Source organism: Ornithodoros turicata, unplaced genomic scaffold, assembly GCF_037126465.1.
Source record: "Ornithodoros turicata isolate Travis unplaced genomic scaffold, ASM3712646v1 ctg00000783.1, whole genome shotgun sequence".
NCBI classification, from domain to species: Eukaryota; Metazoa; Arthropoda; class Arachnida; order Ixodida; family Argasidae; genus Ornithodoros; species Ornithodoros turicata.
The window spans coordinates 380364-403202 of NW_026999401.1; the positions used below are offsets into that span (position 1 = coordinate 380364).

At 46.1% G+C, this 22839-nt stretch overlaps 1 long non-coding RNA gene across 1 annotated transcript; it reads right to left on the minus strand.

The window, feature by feature from the left end:
- Positions 1-7847: 7847 nt before the first annotated feature.
- Positions 7848-13273, minus strand: LOC135374862 (uncharacterized). Its single transcript, XR_010417129.1, has 3 exons — positions 13102-13273; positions 10639-10681; positions 7848-7990 (listed from the first exon to the last, which is right to left on the minus strand). It is a non-coding gene; the product is annotated as an uncharacterized LOC135374862 (long non-coding RNA).
- Positions 13274-22839: the final 9566 nt, after the last annotated feature.

The following is a 22839-nucleotide window of genomic DNA, read 5'->3' on the forward strand; positions in this document are numbered from 1 at the left end:
ACTCCAAAAAGGGGCGAGGAGGAGAAGAGTTGAGCGTTGTCTAGAGCAGATTCTTCTCCATTGCCCACACTACCAACCTCCCCGAACCGTATACTCTCCGGATCCCCTAACGAGCTGGACTTTCACCTCCTGCACTCTCTCACAAAAGAGCTTGGTCCCTGGCCACATGCAGCCCACCAACGCTCTGCCCTCGAAGCTCTCTTCACCATTCTGGATACCAGATATGTCTTCTCGACCCTTATTGTGAAGGGGCCCATTATTTCATTCCCCGCATCACCACCAGCAATGGCAGAGCCGTACATTAAAAGGGAGTCTGGCCATTAATGGGTCATGCCTATACCTAAAGGTCCACCCACTTTTTCAGCTTTCCGACCAATGAAGTCTTGAAATATGGGGCGCTATCAATCAACCTAACCTCCCTATTTGTCCCCATATCCAACATGGGCAGCGCCATTTTGGGTGGCAAGTGGATTGGATGGGATTGAAATGGATACCTCTCGCAATCTGCAAAAGTAGTGGAATGTTGGTGCAAATTTGACGAGCGCCACCTAGGGAGCGTAAGGCACGTCGGGAATTGTCGTCTGCTTCCGTCGTTGTACCGCTGCCGGCAGAACCACCTGCTGGGACACATTCTGCTGTCGGTATGATTTTTAAACAAATCTACATGAATCGTTGGAATATAAGAGGCAAGAATGTTTATATCCATGAAATCCAGCTATTAAATATAAGATTGTACAGCACACTGCCGTTTTTGTTATGATTTCATTATGATCGCCGTGTTCACTAGGCCTAACACCGGCGACAAAACGTATTATTTTCAGTTAGGTATCGGCGGATGAGCGTAAGTTGAAACTGATTTCCGAGAAACGTATATGAGGATGTAAATTTGCAGCGTGAAATCAGAGTAGTCTGTGAAATTTTTTTGTCACGAAATCCCCGCTACACTGCGTTTGTTTTCGTCGCCATTTTGGGTGGCAGTAAGGTGTCATGGCGACCCCCTTGATAAAAAGGAAACCAATCAGAGGACCGAAACTGTGATTGACAGGTCGAGCCTCTTTTTGTGACTCCTCCCAATGGCCAGACTCCCTTTTAATGTACGGCTCTGAGCAATGGCAGAGCCGTATATTAAAAGGGAGTCTGGCCATTAATGGGTCATGCCTATACCTGAAGCTCCACCCACTTTTTCAGCTTTCCGACCAATGAAGTCTTGAAATATGGGGCGCTATCAATCAGCCTATCCTCACTATTTGCCCCCTTATTCAACACGGGCAGCGCCATTTTGGGTGGCAAGTGGATTGGATGGGATTGAAATGGATACCTCTCGCAATCTGCAAAAGTAGTGGATTGTTAGCGTAAATTTCATGAGCGCCACCTAGGGAGCGTAACGCACGTCGGGATTTGTTTAAAAATCAAACCGACAACAGAATGTGTCCCAACAGGTGGTTCTGCCGGCAGCGGTACAACCACGGAAGCAGACGACAATTCCCGACGTGCCTTACGCTCCCTAGGTGGCGTTCATCAAATTTGCACCAACAATCCACTACTTTTGCAGATTGTGAGAGATATCCATTTCAATCCCATCCAATCCACTTGCCACCCAAAATGGCGCTGTCCCTGTTGGATAGGGGGGCAAATAGTTAGGATAGACTGATTGATAGCGCCCCATATTTCGAGACTTCATTGGTCGAAAGCTGAGAAAGTGGGTGGAGCTTCAGGTATAGGCATGACCCATTAATGGCCAGACTCCCTTTTAATATATGGATCTGGTTGCACCCAGAGCCGTATATTAAAAGGGAGTCTGGCCATTAATGGGTCATGCCTATACCTGAAGCTCCACCCACTTTTTCAGCTTTCCGACCAATGAAGTCTTGAAATATGGGGCGCTATCAATCAGCCTATCCTCACTATTTGTCCCTGTATCCAACATGGGCAGCGCCATTTTGGGTGGCAAGTGGATTGGATGGGATTGAAATCGATATATCTTGCAATCTGCAAAAGCAGTGGAATTTTGGTGCAAATTGAAGTGTGAATAATCTTTCATCGTGAATAAATTGGTTAGTTTGTTATGTTAAGTCGGTGTTATTGTTTCCATCTTGCAAATTTCATGAACGCCACCTAGGGAGCGTAAGGTACGTCGGGAACTGTCGTCTGCTTCCACCGTTGCACGGCTGCCGGCAGAACCACCTGCTGGGACACATTCTGTCGTCGGTATGATTTTAAAACACATCTATATGAATAGTTGGAATATAAAAGGCAATACTATTTATATCCATGAAATCCAGCAATTAAATATAAGATTGTACAGCACAGTGCCGTTTTTGTTATGATTTCGTTGTGATCGCCGCGACCGTCGTGTTCACTAGGCCTAACGCCGGCGACAAAACGTATTATTTTCGCTTAGATGTCGATGGATGAGCGTAAGTTGAAACTGATTTCTGAGAAAGGTATATGTGGATTTACATTTCCAGCGTAAAATCAGCGTAGTCTGTGAACATTTTTTGTCACGAAATCCCCGCTTCACCGCGTTTGTTTTTGTCGCCATTTTGGGTGGCAGTAAGGTGTCATGGCGACCCCCTTGGTAAAAAGCGAACCAATCAGAGGAGCGAAACTGTGATTGACAGGTCGAGCCTCTTTTTGTGACTCCTCCCAATGGCCAGACTCCCTTTTAATATACGGCTCTGAGCAATGGGGTAGAGTATCGCCCCCTGGCGATGAAACTCCCCATTCCTCATCTCACAATAAAGTTGTTGTTGTTCAGCGAGAGCGACCTTCGTAACGCGGGTTCGCAGAAACATAGCCTTTCGATGTGCGTGTTTAGCAGATATAAATCAATGTTTACAACCTTATTTATCTTCACAAGTTTGGTTTTACAACCCCTGTAAGTTCACTGAGTTGTAGGGTACGAACTGACTCGCGCCTCGCCTGTCAGATTCGCATATGCTGCCACCACGTAGCTACGGAGTCTCGTCCAGAAGTTGCACCACGTCTCGTCTTTGGTTTTGACTGATTTCGTGAAACGCTTCTCTCTACTCAGCTTCGAATAAAGATAGCATACACTCTAAGAAAAGAGGGCGTGAAAATGTGGTAAGTTCTGTAGTTACCTCCTAGGTGAACATAGCGTCTGATAAAGAGAGTAAGTGTAAATACACACTTTTTCCCACACAAAGGTGGTAAAAGCAACTATCATTATATACAAGTTGCTACAAAAAGGCGTACGAACCCGTCGCTCACCGAGTCAGAAGCTGTAACCCTATATCATTCGTCGCAAAGAGTGACATAGCAGGTAGAACTTTGCAACCTTTTAGGCACAACACATGCGAAAACTACTACCTCCTAAAAAGTGTAACTACTCCACCCCTTTTTCTAAGAGCGTATCCTCTTTAATATGAGAAGTAAAATTAGGTGGCTCTGCACATCCGGTTTCCAAACCACTAAGTTTGTAAGTAAAGGCGTAAGTAAGCTAAGTAAGTATAGGCGTACGTCCCCGTCGCTCACCGAATCAGAAGCTGTAACCCTATCATTCGTGGCAGAGGTATATGACTTTATATCTCTGCCACGGAGAACATGGATGCTTCTCGTAACCTCATTGAGGGACGTCGTTTGCGGAGGTCAATGGGAAGTGGCCTCTCGAGAAGGAGAGGAAACGGAAACCGCTCATCGCGCTTTCCCTCTCCCGTCCTTCAAAAGAGGCGGCGCCACTGATCTCTATAGTGCTATAGTATAGGCTGGATCGCGCATAGGGTGCTCCACAACGTGGTCACCGGCCGCCATATTGGTGGGCCCAACGCATTCTGTCGTCTGCATTTATTTCAAGCGGGGCTGCCCGTATTTTTTAAAATTTACTTTAAACTAAAGGGCATGTCATGCCAATTTGTTGCAGCTTTGAGTACACTTCACACGGACAGAGAAAGAGGGTTAATTTTTCACAGATAAGCTCTTTATTTTGAGGAAAAATCTGTTTATTCGTATCGCATGCATCTGTGTGGCATGCAAAGTATGTGTGGCTGTTCCTATAAATCTCAAAACAATGTATTTTCTATCAACGATGCGCTTGTGCTTGCAGGTTCCCGTCACAGTCGCTTAGCTGTGTCGAAGAAGCGGATGCAGAACCTGCGCCAATATGCCAATTTGTTCCACTGTTCTTTTAATTTGTGAGGTACGGTGGAAGTAAATAAACCGCTGTGTTGACCTCGTATGTGCAGTCGCTCCTACAGCGTGTGTGATAAGTCATGCATGCATGCATGCATGCTCTTCGTGCAGAGCGCTTCGAATTTCTGTAATGAAATACGCTGACAGCTGAACAACTGCAAAGCACTCCTGACGATAACGTTATTTTAAGATGAGGAATGGGGAGTTTCATCACCAGGGTCTATACTCTACCCCATTGCTGGTGGTGAGCCCCTTCAGAATAAGGATCGAGGTCTTATTGTAGAACACACACAGATACACTCGCAGAACATAATAGGATAACGGAAAAAGTCAAACGAGAACCATACAATACCAAACCACATAATAACGAACGAGAACCACGGAACACCACACGAAAACCGAATAACAAACGAAAACAAACAAAAAATATAAAAATGGAAGTACCTTACAATAACAAACAGTGTGAAACATTTTCAAGCAAAAAATACTTAATTTTATAAGTTGACATTCACCAAATTCACCTTCATGCGTGTGCGCCCCGTGCACGACAGTTGCGACGCCCTATTCGGAATACAGGCAGCGGAGAAGAAAAAGACGGCAATTGCCATTAAAAACTGGAGGAACACGGCTGAAGCACGTTTGGAATACATCAGCACACTGATTCCTAAGAAAAATGCGTGCTAATCAGCAATGAGGAGCGTTTAAAGCGCAATAAATACTCCAAATCAAATCACTTCCCATTGTTTCCTATAGGCACCGCACGCTAGCGTGAGGGCGCTCCGGTGGTTCAGAGCCGTATATTAAAAGGGAGTCTGGCCATTAGTGGGTCATGCCTATACCTGAAGCTCCACCCACTTTTTCAGCTTTCCGACCAATGAAGTCTTGAAATATGGGGCGCTATCAATCAGCCTATCCTCACTATTTGCCCCCCTATCCAACATGGGCAGCGCCATTTTGGGTGGCAAGTGGATTGGATGGGATTGAAATGGATACCTCTCGCAATCTGCACAAGTAGTGGATTGTTGGTGCAAATTTGATAAGCGCCACCTAGGGAGCGTAAGGCACGTTGGGAATTGTCGTCTGCTTCTGTCGTTGTACCGCTGCCGTCAGAACCACCTGCTGGGACACATTCTGTCGTCGATATGATTTTTAAACAAATCTACATGAATAGTTGGAATATAAGAGGCAATAATGTTTATATCCATGAAATCCAGCTGTTAAAAATAATATCGTACAGCACAGCGCCGTTTTTGTTATGATTTCCTTGTGATCGCCGTGTTCACTAGGCCTAACACCGGCGACAAAACGTATTATTTTCAGTTAGATATCGATGGATGAGCATAAGTTGAAACTGATTTCCGAGAAATTTATATTAGGATGTACATTTGCAGCATAAAATCAGGTTAGTCTGTGAAAATTTTTTGTCACGAAATCCCCGCTTCACTGTGTTTGTTTTCGTCGCCATTTTGGGTGGCAGTATGGTGTCATGGCGACCCCCTTGGTAAAAAGCAAACCAATCAGAGGAGCGAAACTGTGATTGACAGGTCGAGCCTCTTTTTGTGACTCCTCCCAATGGCCAGACTCCCTTTTAATATACGGCTCTGCGGTGGTTTGCCTGAGCGCGCCCTCTATGGTGACTCCGTACATTTTGACTCGGTACCACACGGAGCCGCTCATTGCTTTGGTACGTTTGGGACAGTATCACGGCGTACGTGCAGTCACGCGTGTTTTATTTGGTGGCTTTCCTCCCATTGACCTTCCCGACTACTTCTGTGGAGATACTGTCAAGAAAGGAAATCTGCTCGTATCGGAAAAGTCGGAATTTTAAATTTTTCGTGTCTTCGTAGAACAACTAACCATAGGAATTCTCAGGGGTCTAGAGCTTCTAACCTATAAACGCAGAACTGATTTAGGCGGTCTAAGATAACAGAACAAGTAGAAATTCAAAAATGCAGGTTGTCTCACCTTGCCCAACCCTCGGGGCAAGACGAGACATCGAGTGGGGAAATATGAGACACGCCGTGGTAATTAACTATACAAATTAGTTTTTGCAATATAATCAGACAATGTAAAGCCTACACAACCCCCTTGAGCCCATCGCTCACAGAACGTGCAATGAAACCACACATAACCCGGTACTATTATTCTCCGCCGTTCTTTGCAAATACGACACAGCCAGACTGACATGTGACTGGTCGCTTGTTTGCGTGCGCTTCTGCTTTGCTCGAAATATCCTAGGAAACAGGGAAATTTGCTGCCAAACCCTAGGCAATATATATATAAAAAAAAGAAAATATCTGAGGAACAAGCATAAGACCACCTAATAGTTGATTTACTAGTTTCTAAATTACATTAAAGGAAAAGTGAAAGCGTAAAACTTTATGGCAGGTTGCTTTCCCTTGACGGGAGCCCTGTTGTTGTGGCAGCTTACTACGCAGCAATAGCCGCCGTTCTTCCGTTTTCGCCCAGAACCCATTCACAAAACGTGAAGGTAAAAATCTCTCGAGCCGTCTGACTGTTGTTGTATCACGGTCTCGGTGTCGTATAATCAGCTTTAACTAACTTCAACCCTTCCGAGCGGCCGTCGAAATGGATGCAGTTGTACGGGACTGCGCAGCAGGTACCAGGAGGTTATACCCACATTTCGCCTAGTGGGGGCGCGGGTGTCGGCCGAAAACTTTAGCGTGCTGTCCGGCGCCAGTGGGCGCTCCAACATGGCGGCCGGTTGCCGCACATCTCTCCCACGAGCCCCTCTCCTATGCGCGATCCAGCCTTTATACATGGGAGACTCTTTTCGGCTGTAGTTCGAGTCAGAGTCACTAAATAAGCTACGCTTCAGAGTATCGACACTGAGCCGCCATGTTGTTTCGGATGACCTCCAGCGCCATCCATTTAGCGCTCTTCGAAGTGTTGTCTTCTTCCACTGCTGAACTTCATCTTCATCTATTTCTACTGCCAAAATAGAGGTAGGGCTGGAGGTCATCCGAAACAACATGGCGGCTGTTTTTGCCTCAGTGTCGTTACTCTGAAGCGTAGCTTATTTAGTGACTCTAGTTCGAGTCACACAGAGTCATATGTCACGTGAGGAGGGAAAGAGAGAGCAAGGGATGGGGGGAGCGGGAATGGCGGGAACACCAAAGACGGGGATGGGGAGGTATATGTGCCCGGCGGCAGAACTGTTTGGAGAGAGGACAGCAGGAAGGAGCGGGGGGTTAGTATGCGTCCTGGTCCGACTTCAGGGGGAAACTGTGTCCCCGTTCGTCTCGAAAGTCTTCGGAAAACCGAGAGAAGAAAACCTCAGACAGCACAGCCGGTGGTAGGGTTCGAACCCAGCATCTCCCAGTCTTCAACACGGCCTTGGCTATATAGCACCACCGCTGGTTTTCACGTGGTTTGTACCGCGTACGACGAGGAAATCGTGTAACACAAGGTTTTCATTTTTTATTTTTTTTTAGCTTTTCGCCAGATGCTTTATCGACAAAAAAGAAAAGAAAGGAAAGAAAACAAAAACTCCGGCAGATGTTTTCGCAACTTCATGAATCGTGACGGATGCACACGACACACATATTTGTGGGGAAGACTCATCGCATTCGCCGGCCCCGCGCGGGAAGTTGATTTGAATTGAACTTCCCGCGCGGGGCCGGCGATGGCGATGAGTCTTCCCCACAATATACTTGGTCATTTTATTTTATTTTCCCTTTTTGCTGTTAAGGAACTCCTCTCTGGTTCTTTGTTCTTCTTCCGTCAATTTCCGGCAGTACTGCTTTTTCCAAATACCACAGTCGAAACTACCGCATATACAACCCGGGCTGCAGCTGGTGACTCCTGCTACTTTGGCACACTGAAAAACAAAAGAGGGTAACCTTATGGTGGTGGCACACGAAGTCGGTAGCTCATGAGATGCCACACAAAACATAAATTCCGTACAAACTCTAGGCGAAAAAGCCTCAAAACAACAGTGTGTTGGTGCAGCGTACTCTAGCAACTGACTGACACCGCGCCAATGCGTCCACCAAGATAGATGCGTAACGACACAGATACAGTAAGGATCAACATGGACGGCGATGTGACATGTCCTTTTAGTGGGACAACTCGTTCTGGTTCACTGGTCGTCCCTGTCTCTTTGCCGCCATAAACCAGTTTTTGCCAGTTCCCCCGAAGAATATAGGCCTCTCCCTGTTTGTAAACAAATGACGTCATAGTGTACGGCAGCGCCACCGGTTTGGTAGAGTCACGTGGTAGAGTTGAACCAGGCTCGAAGCTATCTGGCGATTAAGGGGACGACGGTCCCAGAAAGGGATGTGCGGTTCTACTTTTCTTTCAATAGAAGACAGCGGAGAAGTGACCATTCGTGCCTTCGACACCGTAATGGGCGAGAACCCATTGCAGAGCGAGCCTATGTCCTGCTTCGTAGACAAGTCTAGTCTCGGACGCGTATTGCACTGCTGAGAGGCGATCGGCGGTCCATGCTTCGACGCCTCGTGACTTCTCTGGCCAACGGACCGCCGACATACTACCCCCCGCCATGCTGAGCAGGGTTGACCCAGCGCTCGCTTTCTGCATACCAGCCGTCAAGACGCCGCATTAATAGACCTCTACCTGTTTGTAAACAAATGACGTCATAATGTTCGACAGCGCCACGAGTTTGGTAGAGTTGAACTACGTTCAATGCTAGTGGCGAACAAGGTCGCGCCCGAAAGCCACGGTCTTGAGGGGATTACGATGGTCTCTGAAAAGGACGCGACCTTCGACTCTACTTTTCTTTCAACCCATTCGTGGAACCCAGCTCTCCCCTTCCGATCAGTTTTGGTTTCGGTGTGTCTACCAACGTCATGATGACGTTTCTCAGGTAGAGGTTTATTCGTCGAATGCGCCTTGACGTGGCCTTCACAGCTCAGTGGCGCTTGAGACAAGTTAATTCTCTCTAACATCCTTCGCTTGTGTGCTGTCGTTCGTTCGTCACTTTATTATCACGAAACTGGACAGATGCGACAGAGCATGGAACAGCGAATGATTTCGTTTTTGCATTTTCGGTTCCCGTTGGTTCGCAGAGCAGCACGAATATGACGGTTTACTGTGTGTATTCATCTTTGGATTATTGTTGTCTTCAGAAATACGTGCCTACGTTTGTTACGATGGATAATGATTTATGATTTCGCTCGCAAATCGTACAAACGCCACTTCAACACGTCATAGGCGGTAAACATGTTCATCTCTATTGCTGGAAAGCGAAGGGTTTGCGGTGTCGGAGGTAATCTCATAGATAAAATATCATTCACGTTTGATATGACAATCTTTATCTTGTGATTGCGATAGCACTACTCAATTCTGCACGTATCCCAAAGGTTCGTACAGGTCCCGACAAAAGTTTACGGAACACGCGAGCGGTGTATTTTCTCCTCGATACTACACCCTAGCGGCAAGCGGAAGCTGGCGAAATCAGGCCAGTTCACTGCCTCAGAGGGGTGGACGGCTGCGCTCTTAGCGACACACAGCGGGAGTTTCGGTATGATTACTGTTGCATATGCCCGCGAAGTGAGTTGGATTTAACTGTTGTGCTCGTCAAACACTCGTGACTCACGTCAGTTGTTTATCAATCAATCAATTATCAATGTCAGCGCCAAATGTTTATGAGCACGTCACGCGTCGTCCATAATAAAGCAACTGTTTACAAGATACCTTTCTTTCTCTTGTCTACATAGCATGGCTTTCCAATAAAAGCAATACACTGTAAAGTGTTGCCACTATGATTCATCCTTGTTATCACGATGATAGCGGCGAGCTCCCTGTCTCAACAATCGTTGAATCACGTGTTGTTGGCGAGCACAACACTAAAATCCAACTCACTTTGCGGGCACATACAACGGTGATCATACCGAAACTACCGCTGTGTGTCGCTAAGAGCGCAGTCGTCCACTCCTCTGAGGCAGTGAACTGGCCTAATTTCGCCAGCTTCCGCTTGCCGCTAGGCTGTCGTACCGAGGAGAAAATACACCGCTCGCGTGTTCCGTAAACTTTTGTCGGGACCTGTACGTACTCAAAGCAATTACTACGCGGCTTGCCTCGCTTCCTACGCTGGACGTCGTTCCTTCCATCGGCTCGTTTCCCCGCTTGTTATCCCACGTGACTGCACAGGGTGGGCAACAAACGGAGCAGCTCCGCTGTAGTTAGGGGGCAGAAATACGTCCACTAACACTGTTCATGACCAACGGATGGCTGTGCACGCGCGGTCACGCTCGGGGATAGGAGAATCCCATTGACGGCGTGCCAAGTACGTTCTCTAGAGTCTTCCTATATGAACTCTATGCGTGCGAATACACAGTTGGAAAAACATTCCGATACAGGGAGGAGAAGGCCTCCAATACAAAACGTCCGAACCCAGGTCACCTCTGAGCCCTTACGATTTTCCTCTGCGGCTGCTTCAGCGCAGCACCGTTGGAGCAATAAAGAAAAATGTGGGGTTACAACTGGTTCAAAATATTTACTTACCCCGTGATCTGTGCATCCCTCTTCCGGATCCGTGCTGCACCCACTGTATACATGTGAATGAAACGACCATCATTTAGTCTACCTACGGCGTCTACACACACAGAGGTGACACAAACCCGCCATTGTTGTAACTACCCTCAAGCGGGTGCTTTTGGCAAAACTGCCATCTTGTCCTGGTCGCACGTCATAGAAAACGTCATTTTCAGGTCATGTGACTTTGTTTACGTGTTGTTTTGCCGCTTACCGACATATTTTCACCGTCATAACACCAAGAGATGACCATATTTTGCCAGCGTAAACTATGCGGTGCTTGGTAGCCCATTTCACCTCAGTTTACGTACATAGCGTCGGCTCGGTAAGTCTTAACCCGCGGGCGTCATCACATCTTTGGAAGCTGTCAACAATACGAGGCTTTATGCGTAAAACTGCGCGTTTTACTGCGGGATTATTCGGATAAAAATAATTACCGTGATCGAAAAACATCCAAAACGTCGTCTATAAACAACAACCGCATTGTTTACAAACGGTTTGGCCGCCGATCACGGGCGCCGCCATCTTTAAGGTCACGTGCGCCTTGACGTTTGCTGTGACGTGCGACCAGGACCTGTCCAGGATGCATTGCGTTCGCCCAGCACGCTTTCGTCTACGGAGCAATACATTGGATGCCACCCCTGTGTCTACACAGCAGCTGCCAGAGGGAGGGGTTTTCGAAAGTTCTGTGCCTATAGCGAGCTTTCAGCTACGTTTGGTTGCCTCGGTTTTTGTTTTTCTCATTGTACCATGTCCATTTTTTTGTGTGCTGGATACCTCCAGTGGATTCCTAATGCGTAGTGTTTCGTTTATGCGCAACATGCGCAACATGCCGTCGCGCTCCGCATTGCGTTGTGTATCTCTTTCTCTGCGTGCAGCCATAGCACCCATCTTAATCTGTAATTTTTAATTTCAAACACGTCTAGTGCCTTTTACTTGTTTCTTTAATGGCTTTTTTTTATTCCTCATTATAATTAGGGAGTGACTTTTTCGGGTTGAATGCCTTTCTCAGATTCGGTGGGTAAAAATCGGGCGCTATTTTTTAAATCTGTAATTCGGGAAGAAATCGGGCGATAATTGTACATTCGGGTGTTATCGGATGTTTTTGTTTCTCCTCTTGTCTATTAAGTCTTTTCCTAATCTCTCTTTTTTGTTCTTTTGTTGTTATTTTTGCGAGATGGTGACCCTCCAGCGGTAATCTCCGAAGGCATAGACAGTGTTGACACACCGGGGTGTATTGCTTGGAAAGTAAGTGACCCATTCTTACATGTGTTACGCCTGACGACATTTGTTCGTCTTCAGTGGAAACGTCATTTGAGGATTTCACAGTGACTGGAATTCGGGGAGAAATCGGGTTTAACGCGAATTAGTCGGCGGTCAGTTCGGGGGGGGGGGGGGGGGGGAATAACCGGGCTGAATCGGGTTTAACCCGAAAAAGTCACTCCCTAATTATAATTCACTGGCTTGCACTGTAGCATTGATGAGTGCTCAGTCACCCTCCCAGGTATATATCGCTCGCTGAACGACCCCTGGTTTATTGGCAATTCCGAACGATGCGCAGCTACCCAGAGCTGACGAGTCTCAAACACGGCGAAACACGTGTCCTCTGGTGCTGTCGCATCGTTCCGTGAGTATACTATGGTTGCTTAGTATTTTGTTTTATGAGTTCTACTATTTTGCTGTTCGTTTTGTTGACGAGTAATTAATTTTTAGTATTTATTACCGATACTTTTTGGTGGGGAAGCCATTTCTTTAGCTCTGCTGCCGCCTCCCCCCCCCACCCCACCCTTTGTCAAGTGTGTGTGCAAGGTTTGGTTACGTAAGTATTTGGTTATGCAAGTTAGTGTTAACTGGTTCGATCCCTTCAGTGTAAGCGCATACAGATAGTGCGCACACTCCACCAGAGAAAAGTTGCTGTGTTGTCTTTAGCGAGCTGACCACTGTGAAAGAAGTGACGTTTCGAGTTCGTGCGTAGTTGCGCAGAATTTTATCGGAATGTTACCTTCACTGAAAAAAAAAACAGAGACATGCATTACATACAACATCGGCGAAGGTGATTTAACGAGGTGGTGGTGATAGGGCTTGCCGTTGTCGGCCTCATACGTGGGCAACGTCACGACTCACGCCCTGGGGGAATGTGCGTCCTGGGCCGACTTCTAAGGGAACTGTGCCGACATGTGTCTGAAAGCGTCTGAGGAAAACCCAGGAAAAACCCCAGACAGCACAGCCGGCACCGGGGTTCGAACCCGGCTACCTCCCAGTCTCGACGTGACATGGCCAGCACGCTAACCACTGAGCCACGGGAGCTGGTGATTTAAGGAGGACGTTTAGTACATCAGCATTCTTTAGCGTCCAATATGTAAGATCTCCGCATGGTATTCCGTCTGCATAAAAGTCCGGACATTTTTTGTAAAATAAATAATTCCTACTCACAGTGCAGGTCCCAGCGTAATGAGAACCACCACGGTGACAACGACCAAGTTCATTTTGTGAACGATTTCGTCTTGGGTTGCGTTTACCTCGGAGTCGCTGACTGTTTTCCGTGTTCAATGACGACGTATACCTCAGCCAGTGATATGACGTGGCTCCCTTCAGAAATCGATCTATATTAGAGCGGCAAAGACCCATGATGCACCACGATAATATCGCTCGAACTGCTATTAAGGAGCGGCGTTTTCTTTCTTTTTTTTTTTTTTCGTTAGTGGTGATCAGAACACGAGCGAAACCAATTATTGTTGGGTGGAGATATCTTATTTCCCCTCTTCTACGAAGAGTATAGTATACTGCATAGGTCAGGTATTTTGTGCGCTGTCATCTGACTTTGGCGACAGCTTGTGCGTAATGCTGGGTGAGATTTGAAAACGGGATAAGGTTTCCTAGGAATCCAGTCCGTGTCAATTTAACGCGTGACTTTTCCGTGTTCCGTCCAGACTTGTACACGTTACTAAAAAAAGGTAACTGATTACCGTTACCGTTGCCTTGTACGAAAAAGTAATTTTTTACCGTTACAAATTACTTGCCGGAAAAAGTAATGAAGTAACGCCTTGAAAAGTAACGCGTTACTTTACCAATTACTTTCGATATCTGAGAAAACGATATAAAAAAGATATAGAAAAAAAGATATCCACAAAAAAAAAAGGAAACTGAGGAAAAACGAAGTCAGCATTGAAGCAGAAAAGAGTCCGAACTGGAACTCCCACAAATGGCTCATCAGCTTCACGGTACAACCTACAGTCCAACTTACTGCATACAGGCCGGATTACGGATAGATAGTACACATGAATGGGGAGAGGACAGTGGACTCAAAAATACATTACACATGCGGAACACTGTGGCAATTGACCTCGGGGCCCTCGGGTAAGTAATTGTTGCGAGAAAAGTCCTAGGGATAAGACAGCTGCCTAGCACCGAACTTGCAGAGGCCAGTTGGTTTTGTTTTCTCGCGGCGGTGAATCATCCCATATATGTGTGTGTGCGTCGTCCCGAACAATGTGGATTCTTTAGTTTCCAAGTAATCGATTACTTGGTAATTGATTACTGAAAATTGTAATTGAATTACTCAAAAAATTACTGGGCCCCAAAAGTAATCGATTACGTTACAAATTACTCAAAAAGTAATTGATTACTAGTAACGCAATTACCCGTTACCCCTTACGTACAAGTCTGGTTCCGTCGCACTGTACGCGGAACATCTGTTCTCCACGGTCGACGCATGTACTTATATGTAGGGCTCCCCGTCTTCGGTTTTTATTTTTGGGCGGATTCGGCGTATCTTTTTTTCGTGTTTATTGATTTTCACAAAATCGGCATTTTTCGATGTTTTTCCTGGCGTGTACAGGTCCCGACAAAAGTTTTCGGAACACGTGAGCGATGTAATTTCCCCTCGAGAGAGATATAATCTTTAAAGGTACTGTCAAGCAGCAGAGGTCGAATTTAATTTAGTGTGGCTATTCGATAGTCCAAGCCACCAGTATGAATTTTTTTCTTTCTTTCAATCAATCAATCAATCATCATCAGTATGAAAACGGGGCAAATTTCACTCCAATCGGCGGTGCAGTCCGTAAGAAAATTAAAATTGAAGATTACGGGCAACACTGTCGTAGTATTCGGAAGGGATCCGTACTCTCTGCCGAGTACGGCGACAAGCACATTGAATGCGCATAACACTGGGCCCGACCTAACAATCCACCACAGAATCCGCCGCTGCAATCCACACAACGAGCCACATCTGCGGATAAACAAACTTCGTGTTTGTGTCTGTCCCTTCGTGTTTCCTGGTCTCGGGGGTTTTACAAATACTGAACAGTCGAAATGCAGAAGTCGTTAAATCGGGCAGACAGTGTCGCATTTTTGTGCACTGTGTGTGTCATCCTCAGAACCATCGCTTTCCGTTATGTCAATCATCCGGTGATTTCTCGCCGCTTGGTTCAGGTGGCGCTTCCGTCGAACAGCGCTGCGTTTCTTTTTCATCTTATTTCGCAAAAAACACACTAAACAGGAGTTTCTGCACCCCTGCGGTAATATATAGGATACGAAATAATATAGCCAGAAACAGAACAAAATCGTGACAAAATAATGCTGCATACATAATATACATATTGACAGTGTTGCCTGCTGCAAAGAGGGTTGTTCGACACCAGGCGTCGCTCCGCTGTACTGCACCGCAGAGCCGTATATTAAAAGGGAGTCTGGCCATTGGGAGGAGTCACAAAAAGAGGCTCGACCTGTCAATCACAATTTCGTTCCTCTGATTGGTTTGCTTTTTACCAAGGGGGTCGCCATGACACCATACTGCCACCCAAAATGGCGACGAAGACAAACGCAGTGAAGCGGGGATTTCGTGACAAAAAAATTTCACAGACTAACCTGATTTTACGCTGCAAATGTACATCCTAATATAAGTTTCTCGGAAATCAGTTTCAACTTATGCTCATCCATCGATATCTAACTGAAAATAATACGTTTTGTCGCCGGTGTTAGGCCTAGTGAACACGGCGACCACAACGAAATCATAACAAAAACGGCGCTGTGCTGTACAATCTTATATTTAATTGCTGGATTTCATGGATACAAACATTCTTGCCTCTTATATTCCAACTATTCATGGAGATTTGTTTAAAACTCATACCGACAACAGAATGTGTCCCAGCAGCTGGTTCTGCCGGCAGCGGTACAACGACGGAAGCAGACAACAATTCCCGACGTGCCTTACGCTCCCTAGGTGGCGCTCATCAAATCTGCACCAACAATCCACTACTTTTGCAGATTGCGAGAGGTACCCATTTCAATCCCATCCAATCCACTTGCCACCCAAAATGGCGCTGCCCATGTTGGATAAGGGGGCAAATAGTGAGGATAGGCTGATTGATAGCGCCCCATATTTCAAGACTTCATTGGTCGGAAAGCTGAAAAAGTGGGTGGAGCTTCAGGTATAGGCATGACCCATTAATGGCCAGACTCCCTTTTAATATACGGCTCTGCTGCACCGGATTTTTCGTGACAAATTAAAAATATTTAGAGAGAGTTGTTGGTCAAATGGTTCCGCATACGAGATTTACAGGCAACAGAATCTCAAGACACGTCGCAAGCAACTCTTGCTTCTCTACTGCTTTACAGTACCTTTAATTTCCGCTCGGAACTAGGGCAGTGAATGACTGCGGTATTCGACCACTTTGCCTGAGCTCCACAAAGCCTCCGCTTTCAGGGGACTATCTTCCTGCAGCCGGGGATTATAAAAGGAGGATAAATAGGTTGTCACAAATAGTTTCTCTTTGCTGATATTATGATTCACTTCTCCCGACGGTTTACCTAGAACGACAAGTTGAAGGACCGTAAAGATTTCGGGTAGATACCGTGTTTTACCCGAATTCTTGAAAATTTGCTCGGGAGGAAAGTATCGTGAAATATCGGGTTTAACCCGAAAACAAAGAACCCTGGGTATACACTGTAAGATAATAGAAGAGAAGCCACATTTCAGAAGATAGGCCCGTGTATAGAAGTCACGATTGCAAGTGAATTTTCATAGCAAACCTTAAAGTGACAGTCCGGTCGAAAACATAGGTCTGGGAAACACCGCCTTATGATTTCTAATACTCCTCACAACAACTGTGCAAAATATTTCAGAAGAAATCGTATCGCACGATTTATAATCGACTTTTTTCTATGCCGCAGTTGGTCCCGAGTAAAGGCCGCAGCGAGCTCTCGCGTGACGTGCATAAGAGCAATGCCGCACGTGACTTGCGCATGCCTGCTTGCGCGATAGTTGATTGTTGCGTGCTAGCATTTGTCCATTATGATGTTTTTGAGTAGCAATCACGCGTTATGTAAACTAAAATGCAGAGTAGCGTCAATGTAAACACAGGTATCACGACGTAGCCTTCTGTTCAGTACACTCATAGACAAAAACACCTCTCTGCATTCCCAGCAACGGCGCAGTCATCCGCTGCACTTTGTCCATTGGGGACTTCATGCTCACGTGACGGCTGACGTACATAGAGGATCCTTGGGGCAAGGAGTATGCGAGGGAGAAAAACGAAACCGGATGTCTGCAGAGGAGTATTTTTTATTCGATATCTCGAAAATCACGCCATTTTGTGAGCTGAAACTTTCCACCCAGCATGCAAGCTTACGTGGCAGTTGGAAAAAATCAACTTCCGATTTTCCCGGACTGTCCCTTTAAGGTGCCCCCAAGATGAATTTTCCGGAACACTGTACCCGCGAAGGAACGTGAACACGGGACCCCGAAGACTTACGATCTCCCGAGTAGCTTGAACTGCGTAAGAGAGAGAGAGAGAGACGTTCATTGGGTAGTGGTAAACTCGTGAGAGCAAATAAGGAAGGTTTACGGTGAATGCGTTCTCCTGAATTCTATTTGAGCGTAGTTCTTCGAGCGTAGTTCAACTCCACCAAACTGGTGGCGCTGCCGAACACTATGACGTCATTTGTTCACAAACAGGGAGAGGTCTATGCCCTCCGCCATCACTCGTCTACGTAGCATTATGCAGTCGGGGTCAAGAGGGTTGGAAATGTGTACTTGCTTGCTGGGAACTAGCATTGTTGGAAATTCGCTTCGGGCTGACGATATCCTCCGAAACACAGCCGGGCAGTGTCGAAACGCTCCGCAGTCGAGGACATCGAAGTTGACGCAGTAAAGTAAGGGAGGATTCTTGACACTTTACAGCGAGGTACCTCTACACTCTAAGTGAAAAAAAGTAGTGAAAGAGCTTCTAATCCCCTAGATTGCAATTACTCCCTATTTTAGTCCCTATTTTTAGAAATAAACTCCGAAAAACAAACTTTGAAGAATAAAACGCTTCGAAATATATCTTTCAAAATCCACTGACCCTGATTGGTGGACAGCTGACGACTTCACGTCCGCTCAATGCGCTTGGGGCTAGCCAGGGCTAGAACTGTGAATGAGGATTTCGCTACACCGGAAGTAGGTGTAGTGTGTGTGTTTCGTACACCGGAAGTAGGTCTGTCTGTATGTGATCCATGGCCAGTGTTGCCAACTTAGTGGAAGATGTTTTTTTTTTTAATTGACGGCTGACGATTTTTTTTAGTCGGGTGTCCTGGCCGGCTTTATCCCTCTCTGTTTGCCTCTCTCTCCTACTTTCTTCTTTTTTTTTTTTTTTGTGCGCGCTTTCTTGGCTTCTTGGCCTATCTCTTCTTGACATGGCTATTTGTTTGTTGAATCGAAATGGGCATTTCGGCAGGCACAGGAACGCGTATGATTTCACATGGCTGTGTATGGCTGCCACATCCCACTTCAGCTGAGACGACGATCGAGGTCAAGAATGCGGTCCGATCATGGTTGCTACGCGCCGGTAAGGATTTCTACGCTGCTGGCATCCAAGCCCTCGTGAAACGCTGCGGCAAGTGCATTAGTGCAGCCGGAGAATACGTTGAAAAATAAAACTAATTTCTCGCCTGTAAGTTCATTTTGCTTTTGCGAAAAATGAAAAGGCATGCATTTACCCATTTACCTCGTGCATTTACCCATTCCTTTTTCTTTTGCATTCTAAAAGATGCCACGTCCTCAGCCCGCACATAGAGAAATGGACGCGTGTTAGTTGTTTTGGCAAGCACGTTATCATATCTTGTGACCCTAGAATGGAAAGAGTTGAGGATTAGGGTAGTTGGTAATGAGACATCTGAACTGAGCGCGCAAGATACACGGACAAAGAACGGAGAAGTAGACAGGACGGGCGCTAACTTCCAACTAAGTTTATTGAAGAAAATGAGCAAGAAAGCATAAACCCCCTCACAGCACACGTGTCACTTTCTGGGCGCACCGGTTCTGAGGAAGATCAGTTCCTTTTCGGTTAGAGATACAGAAGGTGTGCTAACGCATACATCTTGATGGTTATTTATCTTTTCTGCTTCTATTATTTCCCTTGTTAGTTTAGTCTTGTTTCTTGCGATGATATCTATCGAGATTGCCATAGAGTCTTCATGGTTATGCTTTAGCATAACCATGCATAGTGTCGCGCCATACTAAATTTATACTTATACTTGTGTGGTATTTTTGAGCACCTTTTTAAAAGTACAATTCCAATAACCACATATTCAGACAATTCCACTATCATGACTTACTATATAACTGTTTGCCAATATTATTGCCTAACTCTTTGTTCAACTTTCGCCTTTCCCGCCAACGACTTTCTCCTCCTTTCGTAACTGTAACGCGAAACCACCTTCCGGCGCGCACTCACTCCCCAAGTGTTTGTTTTGTATATATTTAGTTGAATAAAGTGTAGCCTCCGCAGTGGTACCGGACCATGCTCTGGACCTATATAAGCAGCGTCCTGGGCCACTGCAGGGGGTCGTTGGTTGGATCTCTGGAAACTGTCTCGGCCTCTTGTCACTCTGCCTCTCTAGCACCGCTTCCCGCCTTGTGTGAGGACTTGTATCTTCCCTCGGCTGTGGAAGTCGCGAAAGAGGTAAACTCCCCTTCCGGCTGTGGAGGCTAAGTTTTTCCCGCCTGTGTTGTGTGGAGCTTCGGCTCCCATTCCGGCTGTGGATGCTTAGGATTTCCCGCCTGTGTCGTGTGGAGCCAGTAGGGTTCGGAGCAGACTAGTTCCCAATAGAGCATTCCTAACCGCGACAATAGCATAACCATTTAGCATAACCATTATGCTTTAGCATAACCATCGACACGAAGTACAATTATATATATATACTTGGGCGTCTAATGTGTATTTATTTATTTATTTATTTCAAGATAGCGCCGGCTCTTGTGGAGCTATTGCAGGAGTAGGTAAAGGCATTAACATTGGAAGTAAACTCACAAATGACAACAACTAAAAAGAAAAGAAAAGGGCAATATTTGATGAGCAACTGGTATCAAAGCCGTCTGCGATGCTACGACGACAATTTGAAATGGGAATCCAGCTTTTCTGTAACAGCTGCATATGATTGGGAGATACAAATATCGTAGTGCAGATTGTTCCATTGATCTCCAATTGTTAATGCATATGTAGCGCATCATCTAATCTTGTGAACCATATGTGAGGCGGCATACGAAATTATTTTTTATGCACACGCTGTATAGCTTTCTATAGTCATACACGTGCACACGGGCATGCCACGATATTCCACCGTTAAGAATCCCAGATGTTCAAAATCCCAGATTTCTAAATTAAAGCTTTAATATGAAGAATGGCGGAACGGATAGTGTTAAATAATGCATATTACTGACAAACCTCGGAGTTTTGCGTGATTTCGACGTCAGTCGAAATCATTGTCACGAATAAAAGCCAGGTTTTTGGCGACCGTCAGGCTTAGTATGGTGGTCACACCAGAGCAGCAAAAATATTAGATTTTGGTTAGATTAGGTTAGCTTTCTGTGGTTAGGTTAATTTATGTGTTCTTTGACAGCTCACCACGCCGTTGGGGAGGGGGGGGGGGGCTACCCATGGTTGGGCACGCAGGCAACGCGCGCCGCTTGAGATTTTGAGCATATATGGGATTCTAAACTGTGGATTCATAACGGCGGCATTTCGGGATACCCCTGTGCACACGTCTAAGAGTGAATATATGTGTAAAGTGGAAACCTGCTGTGCGACAGAATGGCTCGTTATTTTTGTTTTTACTTCTCGCCGTCCTTCGCGGAAAACAACTGGCCACCGTGAGGTTTTCGCCGTCGTTCCTCCCATACACACGTGGTCAGGAAGAAAGTCACCAGATTCTGACTCCAGGACACGCAGCATCGGGTTTCTGTGAGCCGCGCCCCTCGCACATGTCCGTATAGCCGAACGACAAAGGCAATAAATTTTGGGTTCGAGGACGTTGGGTCAGTCGAGCTAAACGGTTGTGCGAGGGCCGCTGTTTTCTTATATTTTTGCTGAGTGTTCCGTTTGAGTATAGCAGAGCCGTTTATAGGGAGAGTTTGGCCATTAGGAGGAGCCTAACTTGAAGCGCGTCATGTGACGTCACGGCTGAGCCACCTCCCTCGCCATGCTCTATTGTTGTCCCGTTGTCAGCCGGTCGCCGACGCCATATTGATGCTGATCGTTGTTTACAATGCAAGGAGGGAAGACACGTGCGTACAGTGTCCTTCGAAAGCCTTTCGTCCTTGAACTCCCTCAGTTTGGCAACAAAGCCCCCCCCCCCCCTTTATCACAGGCGGCTGTGGGTCATAAGCCGGTTATTCTTGTAGATTGCATTCTTTGCGACAACAAAGCTGACGGACAGCATCTATATGGCGCGCACGAGATGGCTGATAAGCGGATTCTGCTTGGATTCAGGCTTTTTGGGCGGTGCATCGACGACTCTGACGTCAAAATAGGCTCCACCCACGAGGCGGCAAAAGATCAGAGAATGGCCAAACTCTCCCTATAAATGGGGGGCAGGAAAAGGTAACGGAATATTTTTCGTTTCCGTTACCACCTCCGTTACTGACCCATATTTGTTTCTGTTTCAGTTTCGGTTACCACCATTGTTGCCTTCCGTTTCGGTTTTCGGTACACCTCCATCTCCAGCCCTTTTTGTTTTCCTTATTTCTTTCTTTCTTTCTTTCCTTCCTTCCTTTTTCTTTAAAAAAAGGCCATTGAGACCGTGACAAAACTTAATTCCTCTACGTTGTGAAGTCTATTTTGAGGACTCCAGGGATACATGCATACCAGAGACAACGTTTATTCAAAATACACGTATAGGTACGTGATTTCTGTGAACAGCTAATATGAAGATGGTTTCCAGGAATGTTACTTACTCACGCTTGCAACTTCCAGGTCACCATAAGCGTATAAGAACTGCGCTTCTTCAATTTACGGTATACTACTTTCTTATATGCTTCAGTTTGATAGTTCATTTTAGTTTTAGTTTTTCCGTTAATTTTAGTTTGCTTCATTGAGGTTTATTTAATAAATTTATCTATATGATATGGTGGAGAATTGCAATAATTCGGGTCCTGCGCTACACGAATTATTACCGTAAATTATTGTCGTTGCCGTTTCAGGTATTCTAAGTGTGCGATATCCGTTTCTGTTACCGTTACCTGCAGTGGCGTAGCCAGACTTCCAAGGTAGGGGGGCTCGATACGAAAACTCCCCCCCCCCCGCTGACCCTAGGTGCGACAACACACACATACTTGTGCACACGGCAAAATGCGGTTGGGAAAAAAAAGAACGAAAATATTTGATGTGGACTTTCACAATACGATTACTTAGGCTGTTATGTTTAATGACGTGGTGTCACGAGATTGTAAGCACTTTGACAAGCTCATACTTTGAAAATCATTCAAGAGTGCTGTTTAGATAGACGCCATGAACCGCAAGAACTTTCGCGATCGTCACACTCGTCCCCCCCTCCCCCCATATATTATTTTCTCCTCGGATTTGCACGATTTGCGTGGGTCAGGTCGTGGCAGGTAGGGGGGCCGGAGCCCCCCCCCCCCCCAGCTCCCCCGTGGCTACGCCACTTAGGGTTGCCACCTTTCGGAGTGAAAAATACTGGCTGGGGGAGAGGAGGTGGAATAGAGGGAAAGGAGGAAAGGCTCATGGGAAAGTGTGTGAGGAGAGTTCTAGGCGGCTCGACACAACCACCAACAGCTTTGCACAACCACTGCTCTTGTACCCTCCGAACACAAGACGTAATGAATAACAATGATAATAGTAATAACAATGAATAATAATAATAATGAATAACTAAGAAAACGACTGGTGACTGCGG